This window comes from Morone saxatilis, unplaced genomic scaffold (genome assembly GCF_004916995.1).
Source record: "Morone saxatilis isolate NCDOM2014 unplaced genomic scaffold, NCSU_SB_2.0 Contig5, whole genome shotgun sequence".
NCBI lineage: Eukaryota > Metazoa > Chordata > Actinopteri > Moronidae > Morone > Morone saxatilis.
Genome location: NW_023340095.1, coordinates 7,437,610 through 7,443,801, shown reverse-complemented (window position 1 = coordinate 7,443,801; position 6,192 = coordinate 7,437,610).

Genomic DNA, 6,192 nt, shown 5'->3' with positions numbered 1-6,192 from the left:
GCAGATAGATTTATTGGAGCATTGGTATAAATATAGTTGCCTGTCGACATCTGTGTGCATGTGGCTGCATGTGTCTGTCTTTGTCAGTCAGTCTGTGTGTGTCTGTGTGTGTATGTGTGTGTGGTGTCGTGTGTGTGTGTGTGTGGTGTGTGTGCATGTATTCATATGTGTGGGTTCATGGAGTGCGTGGCCAGGTTAGAATAGATGTATTTTTCCATGTGTCCCTTTGAGAGAGAAATAGTGCCTGAGGAATGCAACATCGTCCCCACTAGGGATGAGTTTTGTCTCCACCTACAATGACTGTTAAGTGCACACACACACACACAGAAACTCTGCCTCACACAAAGCATTAATGAAGGGTTGCCACTGTAAATGGATCTATAGTGCTGCGCTGCACACAGTCATTTCCGTAGATCAGTCAGATAAATAGAGTCCTGCCATTTCGTATCTTCTACAGTGTGAGTGTTGGTGGTCTGCTGCTTTTATTTACCATGCATTTCCGGCACATGTACACATGTGTTCACTTGCAGAGAAACAAGGAGAGAGCCAGAACATGGATCGGAGGGATGAGATTATATAAAAATGAGAACTGAGTGGGCCAGTACAGAGAAATGAGCGACAAGGGAGGGAAAATTATTAATGAATAGAGGAAAAAGGAAAGGACTAAGAGAAAGATAACGAGAGAGAGAGAAAAAGACAGAGAGAGAGACAGAGAGAACTTAGAGGAAACCTGACACTATAATGTTCTTCCATTTGTGTGAACTCTCCTCCAATCCTCTATCAATCTAGCAGTGAGATGTTGCTTACACAAAGGGCACATCTAGAGATCAACTCTGTGTGGGGTTTCATCTGATACCAATGACTGTAATTATAGGAGTGGGAGAGACAGACACACACAGAGAAACATGTTTAATACAAACCATGAAATGAAGCAATCTTACTTCTTTTACAGATGAAATATGCACTAAAAGTATAATTTATCACGCTTTCCAGATTGAGACACGCACATTCTCAAATTTGCACACATCCGCATGAACACACACACGACCTCCACTTTGACTCAGTGTGTTTGGAAGAGACAGTGATCTTTATGAGTTAATGCAGGCCCTGGAGGTGATGGCTCAGCTGCTGCCTAAGTTCCACAGCCCACCCAACTAGGCTGCTAGTGGTAAGAGATTTAATAGTCAATATTTTTGCATCTCTGCCTTTTAGGCACAGCTTGCCTCAGGACACTTTAATGACATTTACTGCACAATAGTATTAGACTTGACTTACTCGCAGGGTTGTTCCTGGGGTGAGGCGAGAGTGATAAATTGCTGTGCAGAAAAACCACAGCTATTGTACTTTCATTTTAAAATGTATTTTGGCAAAATTACCTTCCTCCTTGAGAAATATACTGTACAAGTGTTTTTCTCAAGGAACCTGTCATCATTGCAACATCCTGAAACAACACTTGCTGTCTTGAGAAACACTCATTGACCCACATCTTTGTCGTGGGTGGATAAACATTGGGATGACCTTGCAATGTATCTTTTACTCATCTCTCTCCCCCTGCTCCCCTAAATCTCCCTGCATCTGTCTCACATCCCTCTCTCTCTCTTCCTCTGTCATGTCTTACTCACGATTGTGTCATTTATCAAACTCTGTAACTGTCTCTTGCAGCCCCCTCCTCTTCCTCTCCCTGTTATCTTGGGTTGTGAAAACATGGCCACCAGAGGTTGGTGGGAGACAGAGGGGGCCTGCTGTCTATTATGGCTGCTTTGGCTCAGTGTCTGTTCCAATATGAAGACAGGGCAGGACTCTTTCTCTTTAGGACAGAGACAATAAACATGTTTGTTTGTACAACAACAGTCATGGAAAGCCTTGATGTGAAACAGACAACCAGCTTACTAAAGTGCATGCACATGTTCGTGGGCAACTTGTGATTAGTGTTAAATGCATCTTTTTCATTTTCACATATAATAGGAAACTCAAATCATTGGCAAAACCCAAGTAAATTCATTAGTTTCCACACTTCCTTTGGTCGTTACTCATTCCACTGTGCTGCTTCTAGCGACTCGAACGAGAGGCTGAAGATGCTAAAACTACACACCTTTATTCTGTTACCCTCCCTTACTAACTCATTACAAGCAATACTCTCTTATCACTGCATCTGCTTGCAAATGTACTTCTCTGGAACCCAGTACACAGATATATATATATATTGTGATGTTTTAACTCTAATATTGTTTTGTTACATCAACCCGTATCGTTTGTTTATATTACTTGTATCCGAACTTTCCTCCTGTCACTGCGTCGTTGGTCAGCTCTCATTATAAATGATCTGAATTTAATTAAATAAATAAATTGGCAGGCATCCTTGGATAAAGATCTCACCTCAGCAACATGTGAGGCTGCTACAGTGTAGAGTCTCCTTTATGTAAGATACTGTATACTACCCTCGTTTAGGATTTATGACGAGTAAAACAGGGCTCAGCACTAATTACTTTTAAGTACCTTGTTTTGCAGGATAATATATTGTATGACAATGTGTCTGTATAATAGCAGAGATGCACTATCTGAACTTCAGTTTTTGAACACAAGATGGGCGTCATTCCGCACCAGAAAGTTGATTTACTATAAACACTACACCTCAATCCTGCCAAGAATGACAGACTCGCTGAGAGGAGTGATGGTATTGATGGCTTAAAACACATCAATCAACTAACGAAGATAATTCAATGAAGTGAAATACAATCAAAGTATTCAAAGAAATCAGCATGAATGACTTGACTTGAAGACACTTTATGTACATCCTTGGCTCCAATACAGCTCAACTTTCCAGCCAACTGTTCACTCAATTTATGCTTAGATGGTGTGTGGTGTGTGTGTGTGTGGTGTGTGTGTGTGTGTGAGGGAGGAGAGAGAGAAGAGAGAGGAGAGAGAGAGAGAGAGAGTTTGTTTGTATTCAAACATTGTATATGTTTATCAATTTGGCAGAAAGAGAGATTTTATTTGTATTGACATATTTAGCTTAGTAACCCATATAATTATCTAACTGTTCTTCATCTGAAGCAATGATAAGGGTTTGTAAACACACTCTTGGATTGGCTGTGCCTACTACCTTGCATACCTCCCTAGTTGAATTACACGCACATGCACACAACATGCACACATGCACACATGCACACATATTCTAAAAGCATGCACACGCACAGACACACAGAAGCACACGTACTCACACAAACAACTACATTTTGAGACAACAAAAGCATGCAAACATGTTGTAATCATCCTCAATTAGGGATACCAAGGGATAAGTGAGGCGGTACAGAAAAACAAGCATTTCTGATCTATCTGAGACAACTTCGTCAACTTCTCAGATTAAAAAAACAAAACACATGCGATCGGGCCCTTTGGTCCTGGGTATCTTGTTGATATAAGTCAATGTCTTTGAGCTCAGATGATGGTGCTTTAAAACCTTTCTTAAAAAAAGAAAGTTTAGGAGGCATGAGACAAAGGCCCGAACCTTACTGCGACAGATGGTTTGTTATACAGAACCTTCTGGGAAGTTGTGTTTGGAAACTGTTTGGAAAAGGGCAGGCATTTTCAAAGAAATACCAGGCCAGGTAATTAGTTGAACCATCTGTCTCTCACCATCTATCATGAGCAAACTTCAACAAACTATAGGGTAGTTGGGCGGGTGTGGCTTAGCAGGTCGTCCACTAATCGGAAGGTTGGCGCTTCGATCCCGGGCTCCTCCCACTGTATGTCGAAGTGTCCTTGAGCAAGATTCTGAACCCCCAATTGGTCCTGGTGTGTGGATGTGTGTGTATGAATTAGTTTCTACCATTACATAATACCACTCTGCTGTGAATGGGTGAATGTGGCATAGTGTACAGCACTTTGAGTGGTTGGAAGACTAGAAAGGCGCTATATAAGTAGTCCGTTCACCGTTTAGTCAAACTAACTGAAGCCAGTTGGGAGTAGAGCGTGAAAAAAGCCTTTAGTGCTGTTCTTTGGTCTTATTGCAATGAAGTAATACTCTCCAGTTCTGACATAACTGATGCTAGCCATTGTTTTTGAGCAAACAATCACCTCTCACACACGTTGCCACACACAACTAGTCGCCACGTAGCCTGCAGTAGTTCCTCATACGATGACGATGATACCTGATTAGTCTGCAAAACTGTGGTTCGGACACAATTGCATAGCTTCAAGCCTGGCAAGATGGATTCTCGTGGGACATTGTGATCTTGCAAGTCCTGCTGCCTTGCAAGGTTACAAAGGTCCTGGACTGTGCTCAAATCAAGTTTGAACCTATCGTGATGACACCCATCGGTTTGTGTAGTACCGTTTTGAAGCCTTGAGTTCTAAGTTGTAATCTTCTCTTTTTTTGTGTTGCACCAGGTGGGAATGCTGCACTGAAGCTAGCATGTTTTGATTTGTGATGCCGCCTGATATAAGCAGCGTTTTATAATGGTCATTCAGCAAATTAAAAATAGTGGTTTAGGATTGGTATGAGGCAAATTCATCTCTCCATTTTTTATTCCTGCTTTCACTGTTAAATTTTTCACATTTGATGCCCTCACTTATCTTTGCCAAGAGGCAAATCCAGTCACAGCAACCCCACGCAGGTCAGAAATCAAATGTCACTGCTTCATTGCACTGCTCAGATCGCTGATAGGCTGATATGCAACTTCCCAAGTAACAGCTAAGGGATATTACTGAACATGTATAAACAAAAAAATTCCCAGTGTGAATTAATTTATTTTTATTGTGAATTAGAAAATGGTCAGAGGACCACCCAGCACCCTATTGTGTGCCAGATTTGGCACAGGGCTGAGCATCACTGCCTTAGACCATCAGGACACCCCATAAAACTGTTATTGAGTATGAAACTAAACCTACCCTACCTACTTCCAGGGACCAAAAATTTAATTAGATTAAAATGAATGACATAAAGACTGGGATATGTGAGTTTGTATATGCACAAAGCACATGATTTATAATACTGGTGCACTTTCTTTTTGATGCCAATTGTATTTACTTATTTAAGAAAAAAGTAGAAGATAAGTAATCAGCTGATTCCAAGCGATACTAACCCTATTAAAAGCTCTTTATTAAAATGAACAATTACTGTACATTTGGTTGAACTGAGATTCTAAAATATGACTCTTTCAATATCTCCCTTTCCAAAAAAATACAACCCAAGAAATATTTTCTTTTCCATTCACTGGGAGAAAAAAAATCACATTAAGTTTAGCATCCCACTTAGGTGCCTGTTTTGTTAAGGGATCCTCAGCAAAGTTTTACTTCCCCTCAGGCATGTGTTCTCTGTACATTCTGTGAATCGTCAGGATCATCCAAAATAAAGCCAGTTCTCACAACCCCAGGATATTTTCATTCCCCACTATGACGGGTTAATTGATTAGAACCACACTGAGGTCTTGGCATGGTTATTTCAACACAGATACAATACATTGCAATAAGAAATACCTTTGTGACTGTTCTCATAACATGCATGTGTTACTGGCACTGGAAGGTACAACGCATATTATATCTATAGCACACATGGGTTTTGTATGTATTATTAAGATTACACTGACATAAAGAGAGTATACAGTAAATGAGACATGTCAATCATAGCGAAGAAACTCAGAGCCATGCTGATTTACCTGCTGATTTAAAATGCAATGCCTCTTTTGCTTTAAGATAAAGCCAAACAGTGTTTTGTTGCTTCAGTAAATGTGTCCTGGGCTAAAGGACTCAGAGTGCAGTATGGGGGAAAAGGAAAACAAAAATGCTTTCCTTCCGTACTTTTTCTTTTCAGCTTTCTCTCTTTCAAAACTTCAATCACAGATGCCATCGATCTCAAATACCGACGGTTTAACTGGCAGCCCTGTCATTTGTCCCAGCTCCCTATAGTGTAATTGCACAGCTGTCCCTTCCTTTGCACTGTTTGTCCTGCCCTGCCTGCTCTCCACATTTTACACAAAATCACACACAAGAATACGTGCCTGCATGCAAAAACATACAAACACCCATGCTTATTGACAGCCTTGTGCACCCACACTCTTTTTCTCCTCTCTTTCTGTCTCCTGCACTCACACAAACACACACAGTCAGGGCCAAGAATTTGCTTGTTAGAAGTTTGTTACTAGAGTAGAGCCTTGTAATTGACTAACCTCTGCTCTGCCGCGCTCTCCTCTG